A 21,706-nucleotide genomic window follows, 5' to 3' on the forward strand; every position below is an offset into this window, starting at 1 on the left:
TCAGCCTGTAAAAGGTAAAGGTAAAGGGACCCCTGACCATTAGGTCCAGTCGTGACCAACTCTGGGGTTGCGGCGCTTATCTCGCTTTACTGGCCAAGGGAGCCGGCGTACAGCTTCCGGGTCATGTGGCCAGCATGACTAAGCCACTTCTGGCGAACCAGAGCAGCACACAGAAACACCGTTTACCTTCCCGCCAGAGCAGTACCTATTTATCTACTTGCACTTTGACGTGCTTTCGAACTGCTAGGTTGGCAGGAGCAGGGACTGAGCAACGGGAGCTCACCCCGTCGCGGGTATTCGAACTGCCGACCTTCTGATCGGCAAGTCCTAGGCTCTGTGGTTTAACCCACAGCTCCACCCTGAGGTCCAGCCGGTACTTAATCCCAAATCACAGAATTGTAGAGTTGGAAGGGACCCTGTGGATCATCTATTCCAACCCCCTGCAATGCAACTGTCCCATATGGGGATCGAACTTGCAACCTTGGCATTATCAACACCACGCTCTAACCAACTGAGCTATCCAGGCTTGTTAGTTTGCCCAGGAAATACAGTCCTGGTTTACCTGTACCAAGCTCAGGAAAGAGATCAAAGAGGGCAGTTGGCTCAGGATGCCCATAGCAAAGGCGAAAGAGCAACAGGATCAACCAGCCCCTTTCGCCCAAGGTGTCATGCAGGGGGTGGGGAACAGGACCATTGCCCAATGGTAAGAGCACATGCCTTTCCAGGTAGGGTTCCCAGTCTGAAATCCATCTGTGCTGTTGCCTCTCAGTGTAGATGCCTCTGAGCTAGGTGGACCAATGGTCTGACTCAGTACAGTGCAGCTTCCTGTGTTTCTACGAATTTCTGTTACTCCTTATAATGAGACAGGATGTACCGTTTCTTACAGATGCTTATCAAACCTGAGATACAGACACACCCACAGTGGAAAATGCAATGTCTGCTGGCAATGGGAGGGCTGCAATGTAGCGAGACATACATGATCATAATTTGTACTAACATTTTGTTCTTTCTTCCAGAATTAAATTACCCAACTGACCACAGAAAAGGAGGGCTTGTTGTTTTCACCCACAATTTACACACACTTGTTCTTCATGTTACCACATTGCTTTTGCAGAATCGTGTAGCCGCAGGTCCCGATCCTGTGCAAATCTTCCTGGGAGCTGCTGACATCTAGCCCAATGGTTGCCATGAATTTGATTTTGAATTGATTTTTAAAGGAATTGATTTTAGAACGTTGTGTTATTTTTATTGTTGTTAGCCGCTCTGAGCCCGGCTTCAGCTGGGGAGGGTGGGATATAAATAAATTATTATTAATTATTATTATTATTATTATTATTATTATTATTATTATTATTATCCAAGAGACAATGGAGTGTGCCTCCAGGGGTGAAGTCTATCTGCTGAAGAATCACAGCGCCTGCTGTGGCTGCAGATACCAGCAGTAACTCATCAATGCTGCCTCTAGTGTTGTTTTTGTTATGTTAGCAGCAGCCAGGTGGCCCTTCCAAGGCGCAAGAATCTGCAGTGTGTATGGAGGCCCTGGGCTGCCAGATGACAAAACCCCTCTCTCGGCCTTGCTGATGTGGTCCAAAGGAAAGCAGGAGAATTATATTTTAATATTCAACCAGCCAATTATATTACCTTCATTAGGGGGCAGTTTTTCCAATACTGCCAAATTAACTTTGCACTTTAGAGATTCGTAAGGACTGCCTTCCGGCATCAGACCAAAGTTTCATCTAGACCAGGATTCTGCTTCCAACACTGACTGGCAAGATTCCCCTGGGAATCCCAAGGGCACAAAAGCAGATGCTTGTATTGAGCTGCCTTGTATCGCTGCCTTGTATTGAGAGATATACTGCCTCTGATAATGGATATTCCACTAAACCACCATGGCTACCAGCTGTTGATTGACCAATGCACCATGGATTTGACTAGAGTCCTAAAGGTAAAGGTAAAGGGACCCCCTGACCATTAGGTCCAGTCATGACCGACTCTGGGGTTGCGGTGCTCATCTCGCTTTATTGGCCGAGGGAGCTGGCATACAGCTTCCGGGTCATGTGGCCAGCATGACTAAGCCACTTCTGGCGAACCAGAGCAGCGCACGGAAACGCCGTTTACCTTCCTACCAGAGCAGTACCTATTTATCTACTTACACTCTGACGTGCTTTCGAACTATAGGGTAAAAAGGTAAAGGACCCCTGGACAGTTAAGTCCAGTGAAAGGCAACTATGGGGTTGTGGCACTCACCTCGCTTTACAGGCCGAGGGAGCCGGAGTTTGTCCACAGACAGCTTTCTGGGTCATGTGGCCATCATGACTAAAACGCTTCTGGGGCAAAGGAATACAGAGGTACCTCAGGTTACAGACGCTTCAGGTTATAGACTCCACTAACCCAGCGGGACGCGGGTGGCGCTGTGGGTTAAAGCCTCAACGCCTAGGACTTGCCGATCGAAAGGTCGGCGGTTCGAATCCCCGCAGCGGGGTGCGCTCCCGTCGTTTGGTCCCAGCGCCTGCCAACCTAGCAGTTCGAAAGCACCTTCGGGTGCAAGTAGATAAATAGGGACCGCTTACCAGCGGGAAGGTAAACGGCGTTCCGTGTGCTGCGCTGGCTCGCCAGATGCAGCTTGTCACGCTGGCCACGTGACCCGGAAGTGTCTGCGGACAGCGCTGGCTCCCGGCCTATAGAGTGAGATGAGCGCACAACCCTAGAGTCTGGCAAGACTGGCCCGTACGGGCAGGGGTACCTTTACCTTTACCTTTAACCCAGAAATAGTACCTCAGGTTAAGAACTTTGCTTCAGGATGAGAACAGGAATCGTGTGGCAGCAGCGGGAGGCCCCATTAGCTAAAGTGGTACCTCAGGTTAAGAACAGTTTCAGGTTAAGAACAGACCTCCGGAACGAATTAAGTTCTTAACCCGAAGTACCACTGTACCATGACAGAAACTAGAATGCAAGGAAATGCTGTTTACCTTCCCGCCAGAGCGGTACCTATTTATCTACTTGCACTGGTGTGCTTTTGAACTGCTAGGTTGGCAGGAGCTGGGACAGAGCAACGGGAGCTCACTCCATCACAGGGATTCGAACCACTGACCTTCTGATCGGCAAGCCCAAGAGGCTCAGTGGTTTAGACCACAGTTTAGAACCCTTCTGTCACTGGCTAAGAATTATAGAATCACAGTCCAATCCCCTGCAATGCAGGAATATACAGCTGTCCCGTATGGGGACCGATCCTGTTATCAGCACCAAGCTCTAACCAACAGAACTATCCATAAGCAGTGCAGCTCTATAATACATCAGCAATAGAGAAATTGCAAGTAATTGTGAACCTCCAGGTATAAGCTGGATGGTCACTTCACATGATCCCTGACCACAGGCCATGTTGGCTGGACTGATGGGGAAGCTGGGAGAGTCTGGAGACCACACAAGTTAACATATATAATATTTATTCTCAGGTATATGTGTATAAGGGTTGCAGCCTAAGCTATAAATCAAGGTGCCTGGTTCAAATGGACGCAAGGTAGCCATAGGGCTCACTCCCAGCCTCACCTCTGCAGTGATAATACTGACCCGCCTCTGAGGGCTGTTGTAAAGTCACCAGGCCAATGCATGGAGAGTGCTTTGAACACTCAAGTGCACTAATGAACTCATGAACAGGTTTCGAGCTATGAGCAACAGAAGTAATTAGATGATAATACAGTTTGACTGTGATTTAATAGCTAGAAGGTGGGATGCGGCAGAAGGGGAGAAACAAGAACTCCATGGGAAAAGGGGTGGGAAGTTGATAAGATTAAGAGAAAAGACTAAATTGTATTTTGATGGCATATGTTAAAAAAATTGAAACAATAATTTGGGGGGGGGGACCACTCAAGAGCACTATATAAATGCTAACAATTAACAGGACTTTCCCACCCCAAACTGTATGCTCCAGTATGATGGAGTACTTGCCCCCGCAGAGCAGGGGTGTGGAACCTTCCAGCATCCCATGGGCCAACTAGGGCAGGTGGGCGAGACCATGCACTTGTCAATCATCTGATGACAGCATTCATAAACTGAAATCCTGCTTTCTAAGCAGCGTTGAGCTGTGCATGGAGTTCTCTAGGATGATCTCCCTCAGGATTGAAAACCCCCCTCCCATCAGCTGATGGATGGAGTGGGTTCGATCCTGCTTTCTGCAGACGTTGGGTTATGGCACCTCCCTCCAAAAATGCCCTGATTATGAATTGCATATCGGGAACATGAATTTGATTAGTTGATTATGCATTGTATAAATGAAAAAGACCTTCACACCTCCCTTTTAAGATCACAAACCTGCTGCCAATAAATTTCAGTGGGGTCCCCAAATTCTTGAATGCTGAGATTCTCTTTGCTCTGGACAATTTCACATATCTCTGGATTCCATGTCATCTCTCTCTCTCTCTCTCTCTCTCTCTCTCTCTCTCTCTCTCTCTCTCTCTCACACACACACACACACACACACACACACACGCCCCTTTACAACTTAAACTAGGGACTGAAATCCACCTGCAGGCCTGGGGACTGAATATGGCCCTCAGAGCTCTCTAACTGGCCCTCAAAATTCTCCCCCTCACCAATCCTGCTCCACACCATCCTTGAGTGCTGTTGCCTGGCTGGATGGTGCAGTTTGATTGCAACCCTTGCTTTCCTGGACAGAGAACAGAGGGATGTGTGTGGAACCTTCAGACTTTTGCATGGCTGTATCGGTTGCTCCCCTTGGCCAACCCACTACAGTCGTACCTCAAAAGTCGAACGGAATCCATTTCAGAAGTCCGTTTGACTTCCAAAACCAAATCGCTGCTTCTGATTGGCCGCAGGAAGCTCCTGCAGCCAACCAGAAGCATCGGAAGTCCCGTCAGACGTCCGGGTTCCAAAAGAATGTCCGCAAATCGGAATAGTCACTTTTCGGTTTGCGGCATTCGGGAGCCAAAAAGTCCAAGCTCCAGGGCATTCATGGCTCCAACAGCCTTGGACCTGTAAAAAACTTGGCACCCAATGGAAAGCCAACCAATGCTCAGATGCATCATCCAACATTGTGGAACAGTATCCATGGATGTTCTCCCCAGCTGACCCCAACCAGGCTTCATGGGGAAATCCTGGCTGATTATTACCTAGTCATTAATCTGGATTCTTTCGTACTCAGAACTGAGGGGTGAAAATGGTTCCTCACCCCATGACTTAAACACACCTAATCTTTAATAGCTGCAGTGGCATGAGCTAACACAAGGACAGGGAAAGCATGTGGCCCTCCAGACCTCCCTGACTGGCCCTTGGGACTCTCCATAGGCCACACGCCCCTTGAGTGTTTTTGCCTAGCCAGGATATGCCCTTGAACTCTGCTAACACCTCCTGAGTGCCTGAATGGATAGATAGGGAAACTAGCCCACTGTACAAAGGTAAGGCTTACAGTCATTGCTTCATCAACCCGGGTCCTTCCAAAGTGTTTGTCCCCCCACGGGGGGGAAAGTCCAGTTATTAGTGGTCTTTGGTTAATCATGCCCATTCATTTCAATAGGTCTACTCTGAGCAGGACAAGCATTGGATGCAACCCCAAACATGGCTTCTTGGCACAATCCAGTTTATGTTTGCCTAGTCATTGCTCAGAATTTTCATGATTTTCCAATATTGTGGAATAGTGTCGCTTCTTAGGAAAAGCAGGTCAATGTTTACCTAATCATTCACCTGAATTATTTCATAATCCTTTATTTATTTTAGAGTTTGATGGCGCTATTTAAAGACATGGGAAATCTAAATTCCCCGAAATCATTATATTTTGCAGCACACACTCAACCAATCATGTTTACTGATAAGTCACCCCCCACAAATGTCAATAGGACTTGCTCCTGAGTAAATGCACAAATAACTGCAGTCTCGGACCATTTCTGATACACTTATTATATGCATAATCTTACTATTTTCATGTTGCTTTTATAATACCTAGTGTATCGTCTGAACAAACAATGTTTCTGGATTCCTCATTTCTTCGGGAAGATAAAATAAAAAGCCTCCACACACACACACACACACACACACACACACACACACACACAAATACAAACACACCACCCAACTATCTAAAGAGGTAGAGCCCTAGAAAAGCTTGGGCACATGATTTTCTTGGTTTTCTAAACTGGCTATGAATGTTAGCGCTAAAATTACAGGGGCGACAGAGGAACCCAACTCCCTAATTTTCTCTGGGTTTTTTTTACACCAATCTTCTTAGCTATTGGTTTATTAGGCTACAGAATATGATATGGCCGAAAGTGGGAGATGAAACAATGGCTTGGACTTAGGCAGTGCTTTTTTTCTGGGGGGACACAGAGGTAGTGTACCCCTAAAGATTTTGTGAATCTAAGTTTGGCCTCATTAAGGGGCAGTATTAAAATATGACTAGGAAAATGAGAGTACCCCTAAACACTTTTTTTTAAGAAAAAAAGCACTGGACTTAGGATAGGGACCGCTTCCTTTCTACCCATAATTAGGGGTGGGCGAATATGTCAGTTTTCCAATTTATTTCAGTTTCTTATTTTTCCAGTCTTAAATTGGATTCTCCAATACTTTCACATCACTTTGCTATTTTTCCCCTTAAAAAAAAAATCCTCAAAAAAATTCATTAGGATTTCTGTCCGAATTTCTCCTAATACTGTACACACATTCTTGCAAAGCAATTTCCCCCTAATATGTGGTTCTGTATGTTATTTTCAGTGATATATGCATTTATATGCACACTTTATCCTAGCAAATGCATCACTTGGCTGGATAACCGCTTTGCAAAATTCACAGAAGTGCAGAAAGAGGGCTTTTCTTACATTATTTCAGAAAGTGCAAAGTAAGTTCACATCTAAGTACAGACTGTATGGAGTTTCTCCTCCATCAGTATCCATAATTCGAGTGTGAATCTGGTGTTGGTGTCTCCTCATAAGAACCACCAATGGGCATGGTTTTCAGAGAAACCAAAGCTCTAAGATGCTTCCAACAACGCAATTCAAACATTTTTTTTTCCCTTTCCAAAATCTGGAAAGAAATATTATGCAGGAACAAAGAGGCGTGGCCCTTTCTTTTCTTTCTAGTCCACTCCCTCCTGACGGGTGTCCTGTTTCCTCCTGTTTGCCCAGATGGAGGAAGGAAGAACTAGTCACTTTTCACTGATGAATGAGGTTCACAGGGATCGAGTCAGTAACCCTGCAAATTTGACATTTCACAGAATATTCTCTCTCTGTGTGTTTTGCATTAGGAAGGCCCCTTTAAGATGTGCAACCCAATAGCATTTGAATGATAAACCACTGAGTTCGTTTGGACTACAGTGGTACCTCAGGTTACAGACATTTCGGGTTACAGACGCTTCAGGTTACAGACTCTGCTAACCCAGAAATAGTACCTCGGGTTAAGAACTTTGCTTCAGGATGAGAACAGAAATCGTGCTCTGGCGGCGCAGCAGCAGCAGGAGGCCCCATTAGCTAAAGTGGTGCTTCAGGTTAAGAACAGTTTCAGGTTAAGAACGGACCTCTGGAACGAATTAAGTTCTTAACCCGAGGTACCACTGTACATCTTTAGTAGGGATAGGGGAGATTCAGTTCAAACTTAACAATTTAACGTTTTCCGAAACGATACCCAAAATGAAACACAGCCCCTCTTTTGAAATCCACACTGAATTTTGCAGTGCAGTTCTTCAGCCACATAACGCATGTCCAAAAATGCATGTACTATATGGTACAGTGTGCATATAAATGCATATACTGGTGAAACATACATACAAAAATGTTGATTGTATTAAGGGGGAAATGGGTTTGCCAAAATGCCTGCATCAATCAGGCAAAATTGCAGATAAGAATTGCATATGAGAAATTCGCACCCAAAAATGCTGATGAACTTTTGTGAGGACGTTGGGGGGGGCAGGATTGCAAATTGATATTGAAACATGGAGAATTGGTTGGACAAATGAGCAACTGAGACCAGGTTGAAATATTATTAGCTTATACCTTCTTTCAAGTAAGTGTGGCTAGGATTCAGCATTCCCACACTTTCTGCCCTGACCAGGCATCTGTTGGACAAGGGAGCACATGGTATTAGGAACCATGTGTGGCCAGGCCTGCAAAATTCTATATCATTAAGTATCCAAACAAACCCCTGTGTTGCAAAGAGAACGTCAACAATGTCTAGGCAACACAATGATCATATACATATGTATTATATAATCTTTATAGAATTCCTTCAAATCATAAAAAGTTCAAAATGAAATCTTTAGTCTCAAAGTTTCTGAAAATCTTTAAATGAAGCGAGGTACCAAACTTTGTACGGTGGAAGACAAGCTGTGAAGCTTTGTGTATTCAACAATGATGTCCAACACTGAACAGTAATTCCGGATATTGACTACTGTTTCGTAGAATTCTTCGTCAGCGTGGTGGGTGGATATAGAATGCTTCATAAACCCATCTTATTTCGAATGAATGACTACATTATTACATGAGCACTGTTCCACAGCATTTGATATTTTCATTTAAGGGTATATACATTTATATACATTCCACCGTACAAAGTTTAGTACCTTGCTTCGTTTAAAGCTTTTCAGAGACTTTGAGACTAAAGATTTCATTTTGAACTTTTTATGATTTGAAGGAATTCTATAAAGATTATCTATTACGTATGTATATGGTCATCGTGTTGCCTAGACATTGTTGAATTCTAGATCATGGCAGAAACCGTATGACACGGAAAATACCAGTTGCCAGGGAACAACAGTAGGGGAGAGCTGTTGCCTTCATGCTCTGCTTGTGAGCTTCCCAAAGGAATCTGGTTGGCCATAGCAGGGGGGAAATGCTTACCCTCTGCTCCGATCCACCAGAGGCCTTTTCACGATTGGGCAAATTCACGGAGGACAAACTCTATCAGCAGGCATTGGTCACTGCAATTAAACTGAGCCGCCATGCTCAGGGAATAGGACGTTGCATTAGCATGGTCCTTTAGCCGGATCCAGCCAGGTTTTTCTTATGTTTTCTTGGCATGGTGATAGTTAGGCCAATAGTGAGCCAAATACCAGAGCTGTGCCTTTGAAATCTGGCCAGTAGATTATTCTTTTCAGATTTCACAATGGTTCAGTCTTTAGGAAGACACAAAATCTGCCTTTAATTGTCATGCCCTACAGCTAGAAATTATTGCAATTTGCAGGGGGGCTGGGGGAGATAACCAGGTTTCCCAACTGCATAAATTCCCCATCCGGCAAGTTACAAAAAGCCGAATGAATAGGAAGTGTGTTTTGCTCCTTGATAAATATCTGGGTCATATTTGCATCATACATTTAAAGGGCTGTGATACCCCTTTAAGTAGTCATGGCTTCACCCAAAGAATTCTGGGAGCTGTAGTTTGTTAAGGGTGCTGGGCATTGTTAGGAAGAGACTGCTTTTCCGCTCGGCATCCTTAACAAACTACAGCACCCAGAATTCTTCAGAAATGAAACAGGGACCCTCTGATCTGAATCTCACTTCAGCTAGGAACCCACTAGATAGGCAAGCTGGTTTCTCTCAGCCTCACTCTTCCCCCGCCAAATTTGCAAAATGAGAATAATGATCATAGCTGTCAACTTTCAGATTTGAAAATAAGGGATCAGCAGCCTCGAAAATAAGGGATCAGCAGCCTCACCTGTCCCGGGGACAGTCTACGGGATATCTAACAATCCAGGATAGGAGCAGGAAGCAGTGGGAAATGGTGCTGGAATAAGGGAATTTCCCGCAAAAAAGGGAAGGTTGACAGCTATGATAATGACACCATTATATGTTGCAGGGTGTTTGTTAAATGCTTTGAACACCTGAAAATACCATATACAGTGGTACCTCGGGTTAAGAACTTAATTCGTTCCGGAGGTCCGTTCTTAACCTGAAGCACCGCGTTAGTTAATGGGGCCTCCCGCCGCCGCCATGCCGCCGCCGCACGATTTGTGTTCTCATCCTGAAGCAAAGTTCTTAACTCGAGATACTATTTCTGGGTTAGCGGAGTCTGTAACCTGAAGCGTCTGTAACCTGAAGCATCTGTAACCTGAGGTACCACTGTAATGCTAAGTATTATTGGAACCTTCAAGCCCAGATCCAAAAGTTGGAGCTTGGACCAATGTTTTTGCCACGAAATAAAAGCTAATTGCCTTGTTAAGGGGAGTGGGGGAAAATAGAAAGTCAGAGAAAAGAAGGAATCAGATTTCACACCTTCAAAGAAAAAGAAAAGAAACATGGGACCCTATTTTGCAGTTAAGAATTAAAGAGAGCCCCCCCTCTGCACAGCGATCTTCTCTAAGAAAAGACTTAAGATAGACAGATTTATGCAAATATTTAAGGGCTGCAATCTCACTTTAACCAACAGAGGTCGCCTTTACACACCAATCACCTCCCTAATGCCTTTCCTATTGATCTTATCATGGAAGCAATTTTGCACCGGGGATCATCAATACGCTCTGTGTGTGTTCCACTTAAATCAAATTCATAAAATGGCAATTTTAGATGTAAATGCCATTTTGGATGCAAGCGCTTTGTCGGGGGGAAACAGGTTAATGAATGCCAACAATACGCCCGCGACTTACACACATTTAACTTCTGCGCATTCAGCCTTGCCCGCTTGGCAAAATACCATAATTTTCCATGTATAAGACTAGAGTTTTTTCCCTTAAAAATAATGTCAAAAATTTGGGGGCCTCTCATACACTGATAGCCATCTCCCTCCCCCCCCCCCATTTTATTAAATCGGACTCCCCAAAAATAGGGGGCCGTCTTATATATGTGGGCATCTTATAGACAGGAAAAATATGGTAATTTTTAAAAAATAAAAAAGGGGGTGGAAAGCAAGTGGACATCCAGAATAGAAGACTTTGGCAATCTCACCCACCATTGCACCCAATGTGTTTTGACTATACGTGATTTTGGCTTTAGGTGCAATCCCCAGAACATAACCCCCATGCAATATTTCCCTCTATTTATAATGTCCAGGCATGGAGTGCCCTTGCAAACAGCAAAAAGGGCACACTATCCACATAGAGCAGGGATGTATCAGCAGGCTTGGGGGAGGGGAACTCAAGTTTTGCGGGGGGGGGGACATTTTAGAAAGCAGTTTAGCAATCAATGCCACTTCCTAAAGAACCCTGGGAATTGTAGCTCTTTGAGGGGAAGAGGTGTCTCATAACAACACTCGGCGCCCATAACAAACTACAGTTCCCAGAACTCTTTGGAAGAAGCTGTGGCTGTTTAAAGTGGTATGATTCTGCTTTAAATGTGTCAGTTTGCATTTCTTAGTACAGAAAGCAATGATCTGATGTGTAGAGATCTTTCCTATTCTATTTAATGCAAGAGGGTTCTGGAAGCTTCTCTATGTGGAAGAAAGAAGCAGAAGGTTCCTGGTGTTTGGGTTATTCCTTCAGAGAAGCTGAGTACAGCTGGCTTAAACTGGTTCTGTTATCTCTTTCAGTCAAGGCAGGGGTCAGCAAACTTTTTCAGCAGGGGGCCAGTCCACTGCCGCTCAGACCTTGTGGGGGGCCGGACTATATTTTGAAGGGGGGGGAATATACGAATTCCTATGCCCCACAAATAACCCAGAGATGCATTTTAAATAAAAGGACACATTCTACTCATGCAAAAACAAGCTGATTCCCGGACTGTCTGCGGGCCAGATTTAGAAGACGATTGGGCTGGATCCGGCCCCCGGGCCTTAGTTTGCCTACCCATGACTCAAGGTCATGCTGACTATAAAAGTAGGACCAGAAGGAGCCTGGGTTTCACTTTATCTTTCTATTTCTTTTCCTTCTGGTGTGGTGTTCTGTACATAGTATGCTTAGTGTTGAGGTTTAGACTTATTATAAGTAATTGTAGGTTTAAGTAAAGTCTGCTGCAACTGGATTTCTTATGTATTGTGCCAGTCCTGAATGTATTGGATTAGTGACCATTATGCTCATTTGCCTTCAGTAGCAGTAAAGCTCTGCTGGATGAAATACAATTACCTCTGGTCTATTTTTGGGAATCCTGCAACATGTGTAAGTTGTTACAGTGGTGCCTCGCAAGACGAAATTAATCCGTTCCGCGAGTCTCTTCGTCTTGCGGTTTTTTCGTCTTGCGAAGCACAGCTATTAGCGGCTTAGCAGCTATTAGCAGCTTAGCGGCTATTAACGGCTTAGCGGCTTAGCGGCTATTAACGGCTTAGCGGCTTAGCGGCTTTAAGAAAAAGGAAACAAACTCGCAAGAACTCGCAAGACGTTTCGTCTTGCGAAGCAAGCCCATAGGGAAATTCGTCTTGCAGAACGACTCAAAAAACGGAAAACCCTTTCGTCTAGCGAGTTTTTTGTCTTGCGAGGCATTCGTCTTGCGGGGCACCACTGTACTCTGCTAATTATACATTGGAATCTACTCCAGATCATACTGAGTAGAATTCAATGACAAAAATGTATGGTGCAGATGGGGACTTCATGTGGCTCTCAGAATGGCTGAAAAGGTTCACACACAGAGCTATATCATGCTACAAACTCCGCCCGTTTTGGTTCTTGCCCCACCCACCATCAGCTGTGACTCCACCCCCATCCAAGACGGTCTCTGTGTGGTTTTCCACGAGTCAATGGCCCTTCACAAAGCAGCGTTCCCCCATCCTTGCCGCAGAGGAACATGCACAATCTCTTTGCACACCTACCATTTTGTTTCGCTTCAGGCCTAGCCAGATGTTTCTTTGTTTCGAGCATCCGGTTCCTTGAGGGCATCTTGGAGGGATTCATTTCGACCGCCACTCCCACATTTCTCAGCAGCCGATGGACCCAGTGTAAGAACGAAGGCTTTACTTTGGAATGCAAGAGTTTGTGAGGATTCAGTTGGATTTGGGGTGGGTCATCTGGATGGTCACAGCTCTGGCGCTGAACGAGAGCAGCAGCCAAGCTAGGCCCGAAAGCTTTCACCAAGACATATCGGGAAAACTTCAGGAGCAGATCACACGTTCCGCGCTCGACCTCCATCTTCGCCGTCAAGTTCTGACTTGTTAACAACTGCATTTGCTCCTCGCGACTTAGCGGGCTGTTACTTCTGAGCGGGTCCATGAATTTAGAAGATTCAGGGGCCTCTGGGAGAATCCTCTGAAACAGCTCCTTATAATCTGTATCCCATAAAGAACTGTTTGGATTCAGGCTATTTTCTGAAACAATCATAAATATCGTAAGAACTCTGTTTGTGGCACTTCGTTGCCCCTAAAATATTTATTTCTCCTATAGGTTATCACAAGATTCATTTGACCACATGCAGCTGTATTTAAAATGCACCTCATTGACATACACTCTCAGGACCCAGAATAACTTTTAGGTGTGTTTTCTCCCATTATATAAATATAATAAATGAATACGCACCTCCCTGTTCTGTAAGAGCAGCTCAGGAAGGTTCACGGAGGTCCAGCTTCAAGGGCCTTCTGCCTGGTTCCCTCCCTGCGAGAAGTGAGGTTGCAGGGAACCAGGCAGAGGGCCTTCTCAGTAGTAGCACCCGCCCTGTGGAATGCCCTCCCAGCAGATGCCAAGGAAATAACAACTATCTGACTTTTAGAAGACATCTGAAGGCAGACCTATTTAGGAAAGTTTTTAATGTTGGATGTTTTATCGCGTTTTTTAATATTCTGTTGGGAGCCGCCCAGAGTGGCTGGGGAAACGCTGATGAAATAAGGCACCAAGGAGATCCCTGTAGGGATCTCGGGCCATCTACTCAGACATTCTGTTCTCACAGCTGCCAGGACACAGATGTGGAATCTCAAGCTCAGATGTGGGCCTCTGGGTCTCTCTATTTGGCCCATTCCACACCCTCCATTGTCATGCTACACCCCTTAATGGCCCATTGTGTACCCTCCTCAAGTGTTTTTGCCTGGGTGGACTGTGTCCTTGCAGTGCAAAAATACCTCATGCTTGCCTGGATGGAAGCCAAAGTGATTGGGGTGGTTGTATGTGGAAACCTCTGACTTTTTCTGTACAAACTAAAGGTTCACTCCTGTTGCTCATTTCTGTCTCTGGTTCCTCCCAGCATTGGCATGTGGCCCCCAGGAGGTTGCCCAAGATGTAAAGTGGCCCTCGAGCTGAGTTAGATCCCCTGCTCCTGAATTAGAGGATCCAATTCCTAGGGGCCAAGGTCCCTTTGGCCCACCAATAAAAAAATTGAGGAGGCCACCCTCCAACCCAAAGTTGATGGGCATCACCAATCAAATACTGTGCATGTGAGATGTCTTGAGATCAATTATGTGGAGTGGAGCTCAGCTGCCCCCCAATAGTAATACTAATTTATTATTTGTACCCCACCCATCTGGGTGGGTTTCCCCAGCCACTCTGGGCGGCTTCCAACAAAGATTTAAAATACATTAAAATGTCACACATTAAAAACTTCCCTGAACTTCCCTTAAGCCTTCAGATGTCTTCTAAATGTCAGGTAGTTGTTTATCTCTTTGACATCTGATGGGAGGGCGTTCAACAGGGTGGGCGCCACTACTGAGAAGGCCCTCTGCCTGGTTCCCTGTAACCTCACTTCTCACAGGAAGGTAACCGCCAGAAGGCCCTCAGAGATGGACCTCAATGTCCGGACTGAGTGATGGGGTGGAGATGCTCCTTCAGGGATACTGGGCCAAGGCCATTTAGGGCTTTAAAGGTCAGCACCAACACCTTGAATTGTGCTCGGAAATGTACTGGGAGCCAATGTAGGTCTTTCAGGACCAGTGTTATGTGGTCTCAGCAGCTGCCCCCAGTCACCAGTCTAGCTGCCGCATTCTGGATTAGTTGTAGTTTCCGGGTCACCTTCAAAGGTAGCCCCACGTAGAGCGCACTGCTTTTATTAAAGTTTGCAGCCCTTCCCTGAATGAAGGGAAGTACAGTCCTACCTTGGTTGCGACTCGAACATTTTGGCTCCCAAACGCCACAAACCCGGAAGTGAGTGTTCCAGTTTGAGAATGTTCTTTGGAACCCAAACGTCCAGCACAGCTTCCGATTGGCTGCAGGAGCTTCCTGCAGCCAATCGGAAGCTGTGCCTTGGTTCTCAAACGTTTTGGAAGTTGAGCGGACTTCCGGAGCAGATTCCGTTCGACTTCCGAGGTACCACTGTATAAAAACCTAAGAACCAATGGCTCAGACCAATGGCCCATCCTCACAGTGGCCAACCAGATGCCTATGGGAAACCCACAAGCCGGATCTGAGCATGAGAGCACTATTTCATCATGGGTGCTTTACTGAGATTCCTGCATCACAGGGGTTGGACTAGATGACTCTTGGGGTCCCATCCTACTCTACAATTCTGTGCTCTGTCCTGAATCTTCAAACATTCCGCTTCCTTGTGCAAACAGCCCCATCCACAAAACTGGGAATTCACTTGGATTCCATTGGCCATGTAGGGGTAAAGCAGATTTATTTCATCAGGGAAATGGATTTAAATGGTTGTTTAAATGTCTTACGTAAGCACCTGGCCGGCGCGCAGGTAGACAGGAGGAGGAGAAAGCCAGCTAATGCCAGGACACTGGACACAGGCACGTGGTGGTAAGCTTGGTCCCTCCAATGGTGCCGCCATTTCTCAGGTCCTCTTCTTGGTCGGAGGGAGGGTGACTTTGGAAGTTCCCAAAGGAACAAATGGGTCAGACTGGTCCCACAAGGGGCTGTTCCTGCTGGCAGCAGCTTCTTAGAGGGAGGGAGCAGGAGAGAAGCAGCCCAGGGCCAGGGAAACCCTGCAAGAAACATAGAACACAGCTTTCCTCTCCAGAATCTGTACACTTTCTTCCTCAATGGGAGAGGATTTGCTTTGTAGGCGGAAGGTCCCGGTTTCAACCCCATGTCTCTCTAGGTCAGGGGTCAGCAAACTTTTTCAGCAGGGGGCCAGTCCACTGTCCCTCAGACCTTGTGGGGGGGTGGACTATATTTTGAAAAAAATAATGAATTCCTATGCCCCACAAATAACCCAGAGATGCATTTTAAATAAATGCACACATTCTACTCATGTAATAACACCAGGACTCACCCTGCTAAATCCCCCCCCCCCAATTATATACAGCACACACAATTCAACGTATGCCAATTACACCGAGTTTGACGATTTACCACATGCTATCATGTGGGGGAAGAAATGGAGGCAGTGAGAGATTTTACTTTCTTGGGTTCCATGATCACTGCAGATGGTGACAGCAGTCACGAAATTAAAAGACGCCTGCTTCTTGGGAGAAAAGCAATGACATACCTAGACAGCATCTTAAAAAGCAGAGACATCACCTTGCGAACAAAGGTCCGTATAGTTAAAGCTATGCTTTCCCCAGTATTGATGTATGGAAGCGAGAGCTGGTCCATAAAGAAGGCTGATTGCCGAAGAATTGATGCTTTTGAATTATGGTGCTGGAGGAGACTCTTGAGAGTCCCGATGATTGCAAGAAGATCAAACCTATCCATTCTGAAGGAAATCAGCCCTGAGTGCTCACTGGAAGGACAGATCCTGAAGCTGAGGCTCTAATACTTTGGCCACCTCATGAGAAGAGAAGACTCCCTGGAAAAGACCCTGAGGCTGGGAAAGATGGAGGGCACAAGGAGAAGGGGACAACAGAGGACGAGATGGTTGGACAGTGTTCTCGAAGCTACGAACATGAGTTTGACCAAACTGCGGGAGGCAGTGGAAGACAGGAGTGCCTGGCATGCTCTGGTCCATGGGGTCACAAAGAGTCGGACACAACTAAAGGACTAAACAACAACAACAAATTGTGTGGGGGGACTTGTGTGAAGGTTGCTGGGCTGCAATCGTGCTGTTTGGGAATCTGTAGTTTTAGACTTCGGACTTTGGAAGGTTCTCCCCTAGAAATGGTTTTAGTGAACAGCCTTTAAAACTGTAATGTCAGCCTGCTCCTGCTGCCTTGCGGTCCTCGCCTGCTCATTCTGCTGGACTTCTGCCCGCAGAGTACTGCCCTGTGGGGACCACTGCAGGACGAGTGAAATGACTCCAGAATACATTTTAGCGCCATCCCTGCAGACGGGAAGCTAATGCAGAGTTTTCCCTAGACAGGAAGAGCAGCTGCTAAAATCTCCTTGGGGGTTGGGATGCCCGGAACAGGGTCTCTCTGTCTCGCCGCCTCCACTGGTCCAGGGAATGAGCTTCATTCACTCTCACCGCCTTCAGGAAGGCGAGGCATGTTTGCAATGCTCAGGAAGAGGGGCGCGGGAAGGACCGTCTAAGGACAAGGCAACCGGCAACCGGCTGAGGCTTCCCTTGCAACAGCTTCAGCCGCTCCGATTCTCTTTTCAAGTCCTGAGCAGGCGGCGAATATGAGCCGCGCGCACATGGAGATGAAACGCATTCGGTGCGCACCCACCCCCCTTGGAAGAATTCTGGGCCCTGTAGTTTTCTAAGGGTTGGTGGGCATCGTAGCACTGCGAAGGGTAAACTACAGAGCCCAGAAGTCTTTGGGGGTCGGGTGGAAATAAATGCGCTTTAAAGGATTCGTGTTCCAAAACGCGCGCACGTGCCTTGGAAGATTGCTTGGCGCATCTAGGACTCCTATCCTGGATGACTCATTAACAAACTGCAAAGCGATGGAAAAGGGTAAAGCTGATTTGAAACGGATCCTCGTGAATTCATATGATTTTTTCATTCAAATTAAATAAAACCACCATGACACTGTAGACCATGTCTTACTCTGTAGGCAGCATAAAAAAAAAATCATGCATCCACTGTTTCGTGGGGCCGCAGGGGCGCAAAATCATGGTTAAAAAGCACGGATCCTCATGATTTTTGCACTAGATCAGCCCAAAGCGATCCTCCCCGAATGATGCATTGTGCATGTATAGAACGAGGTGAATGTGGCTTCGTGCAGTCCCGATCCCATGCATGGTTACTCGAGAGCAAGCTCCGTTGAGGTTTGCTCCCCAGCAAAGTGTGCCGAGGATTGCAACCTTGTGGCTCGATCCCCAGGCGCAGTTAAACTTGGCAAGCAAGTCCACCCGGCTAACTGAAATGAAGCTTACTCCCAAGGAAGCGTCCTTAGGATCGCAGCCGAGCTAGCCCATCCCAGCTTAGGCGCAGTTCTCCGGAAATCCCACCGAAGCCTTCCTTCCCATTAAGTGTGCCTAGAAATCCAGCCGGAGAGGCCCCGATTCACTTGTTGTCGTTACTCGGGAGTCAGCCGCAAGAAGGGGCACAAGACGTACTCTTCCTGCCCCGCCCCCCCCCCAAGGATGCCCCCATAGGATTCCCGCCGCCCGGCCCGATCCACGTGCACACGGGAGCCTGAGTAACGTGAGTGGACGTTTATCCCAAAACAGAACGCAGCGGGCCGGACAGCCTTGGTCTGATCCTAATAATAATAATAATTTTTATTTATACCCCGCCCTCCCCAGCCAAGGCCGGGCTCAGGGCGGCTGATCTGATAGGCAAAGAGAGGCATTTTTTCCAGCTTTTTGCGCCCTGATGAAGGAGTCTCCGGGAGGAGCTAAAGGACCAAGCAGGAGGAGCTTGGGCTGCTACGCTTTCCTATCGGCGCCCCCACCCCTCTACGTGGAACTGGGCTGCGGGTTCGAGTCCTACCCTCTCTCTCCTCACCTGGACGGTCGCGTCGTCTGTGCAACATCTTGCAATGGACGGTGGCAGCTGATCTTTCCCGCACGGCCTCTCTATCTCTCTTCCTCCTCAGCAGACGCCTCCGCCAACTGCAGCCAACTTGGAAGAAGGCAGTGTAACTAGCTGCTAGGCTTGCGGCCCTTCAGCCTCTTTGCATTTTCAGTGCCAAAACTTAGGCTGTCCCCAAGGCGAGATGATGCGAGGCCACCTCCCTCCCGCGTAGTTGCTTAGCAAAGAGCCATCTTCAGCTTGCAATCAATTTTGCACCCCGTTTCTATCCTTGCTTTTAGCTTCACCGTGTCTCCAAGGCACCCCAAACCATTAAATAAAAATAAAAGTAAGGATTAGTCATCGTAATAAACACACACCGGACGTGCACCTCGCGTCTGCTTTCCAAATTTACCCGGCGGCTGTACTCTGAATAACCTGGTTTGCGTTATTTATTTTCTCTCCTTCGCCGAGGTTTCAGGAGTTGCCGTCGATGCAAAATTCCAAGCCTGCGTGCCCTTCTTCCACACCTTCCTCCAAAACTAAACTAATCTTTAGCCAAAGAAAAACTAGGGCTGCTGCAGTTCTGTTCCAACTCACCTGGGACTGAGCTCCATTTAATTCAACGGGATCGAATTTGCAGGTGTTGAATTGTGCTCTCTGCAGGGCTATCAAGCAGTGATGCTGACACCGAATGATCACCTGTGGCTTGACCAATCAATTCAGGTTAGATTAAGGTCTAGACTGCTTTTGTAGACTTGGGAGTTGTATTGCATCTCTCCAAAGGCAAGATGTCCCTGCTGGCAACTTACTTCTTTTTGTGAATGGCTGTCAGTTACATAATACTGGGGGTCCTGCCCCAATGGTGGTGGGGAGATTGGGACAGGTGACATGAGAGGGGGCAGCTGGGCTGGCCGGGAAGTATGGCCAGGTCCCTATTTCAGGGTGGGAGTGAGGAGGGGGGGTTGCCTTCAGTGGGGGTGGGTGGGTTGAGTTTGGAAGTACAGTATTTTCAGGATGGGAAGAGGTTCGTGATGGAGGCATGTTGTTCTTGTTTTATATTATGTATTTTGCTTTTATATTGTGATTTTATGTTATGAACCGCCCTGAGACCTGCAGGTATAGGGAGGTACAGTGGTACCTCGGGTTACATATGCTTCAGGTTACATACGCTTCAGGTTACAGAGTCTGCTAATCCAGAAATAGTGCTTCAGGTTAAGAATTTTGCTTCAGGATGAGAACAGAAATTGTGCTCTGGCGGCACAGGAGGCCCCATTAGCTAAAGTGGTGCTTCAGGTTAAGAACAGTTTCAGGTTAAGAACGGACCTCCGGAACGAATTAAGTACTTAACCCGAGGTACCACTGTATACAAATTGTAATCATTATCATCATCCCATCTGAATTTTGCATTTGCATTTCCTTCTGACCTCTGTTTTCGCCACATATAACACACTCATAATGCACATTCAGGAGGAATTTTTGAACATTCCTGTTTGCCCAGGCATTTGTTGGCCGAAAAATACTGTTCCTGGCAACCTTGAAATTATTAGCTTATGAGGGCATGTGGGTGTTTTAAAATGCTTTTAGATATGTTTGTATGTGTTCTAACTAGGCTTTATTTATTCATCGCTGTTTGCTGCCCTGGACTCCGTTGGGTGAGGTAGAAATGTAAATAATAAAATGATGGAGTGGACTCATGAAAGCTTATGCCATACATTAGTTTGTCCTTAAGGTGCTACATGTCTCTCTAAAGCTCCTGTGATGATGCAAGGATTTATGACATCGGAACTCACTCATTTAATATCATGCACCCCAAACCAGCAAAATGTTGAAAGCTATGTAAATATCATTTTTGTGAGAAGGGATAAAAGTCTTCTGTAGGCAATCTTTTAAAGGTATTTACTGTGGCTGTATAAAGAGGGAATGAAATTCAAGTTCGGAGGATGAAAACTTACGGAGAAAGCGTTGGGTTTGTTTGGTTTTTTGCTAATTCCTCCCCACCAGTTATAAATTCAGCAGGGGGAAAACCCCAGCCTGCTGCAGAATAACACCTCCATAGATTTTTGCTATAAGGAATCTCACTGCAGTGGACTGAAAAAGACCAATTATCCCTTAAGGCCAAGAGGCAAATGAGAACTTATTCAGCATTTGAGCAGAATAGGTAGGTAGTACTATAGCAGTGATGGTAAACACATAGTGTGTGCACAAGTTGCTCATGAATAAGGGTTAATGTGCACAAAAGGAACTGCAGGTATCCACTTTTTAACGCAGGTATCCACTTATTAAAGATGCTACTTTGGTTGGCCAAAAAAGGGTTGCTTTTAAGAGTTTGAGACATTTCTTCTGTTCTTTTCTCTCATTTGAAACAGGGAACATGTAATCTAGTTACAGTACAAGAAAATGCATTACAGAATGTTCTTGAGTGAGGAACCTTAGCCAAGGGGAGCTGCACCCACAGAGGCCTTCATAGAATTTAAAAGGGACTAATCAGACCTTTCTCCTCTGGGTTTCTCTGAGCTGGGGCAAGTGGTTATTGGGGGAGAGGATTTTTCCAGCACTTTGTGTCCTGGCTTTGGAATGCTTTGCTGGCACCAGGCAAACCCTTAATATTTGTTTTACTTGGATTATTATTTTTTTGTCTTTTATAGGCTTGTATTAGTCATTTTATTTCCAGTTAGCCATGCAAATACAACTAAATTTTGTGGCACCTTAAAGAGTAACGGATTTATTAAAGAAACAGCTTCCATAGTGGAGCAGCAAGAAAACTGCTAGCACATTTGCAAAGCTAAGCAGAGTCTGGTATGGTTTCAAACTGGATGGGGAACAACATGTGAATATTCCTGTATTGCAGGGGGTTAGGCTAGATGACCCCTCAGGTCTCTTCCAATTTTATGAGTACACAAGAGCTTAAACCATAAGAAGTTTGGTTCATCTTTTAAAGGTGCCACAAGACTTCAGTTATTTTATGGTGTTGATAATAATTTGAAGAGTGGAGTACAAATCTAAATAAAATAAAAATAGCTGGATATAAGTTTAGAGCTAGACTGGCTATTTCAGAGATTGACTTGCTCCCCAGATACTGTGGATTAACAGGAAGACATTTTCTTCTCGTGTGTTCCGGGTACTGAAAGGAAGCACCACTCTAATGT

The 21,706-nt window shown here is 46.1% G+C and overlaps 1 long non-coding RNA gene across 1 annotated transcript; it reads right to left on the minus strand.

Moving 5' to 3' along the window:
* Positions 1 to 12,626: 12,626 nt before the first annotated feature.
* On the minus strand, positions 12,627 to 18,952 carry LOC144325506 (uncharacterized). Its single transcript, XR_013390660.1, has 3 exons — positions 18,552 to 18,952; positions 15,436 to 15,702; positions 12,627 to 13,158 (listed from the first exon to the last, which is right to left on the minus strand). It is a non-coding gene; the product is annotated as an uncharacterized LOC144325506 (long non-coding RNA).
* Between the last annotated feature and the right edge of the window lie 2,754 nt (positions 18,953 to 21,706).

This window comes from Podarcis muralis, chromosome 14 (assembly GCF_964188315.1).
Source record: "Podarcis muralis chromosome 14, rPodMur119.hap1.1, whole genome shotgun sequence".
NCBI classification, from domain to species: Eukaryota; Metazoa; Chordata; class Lepidosauria; order Squamata; family Lacertidae; genus Podarcis; species Podarcis muralis.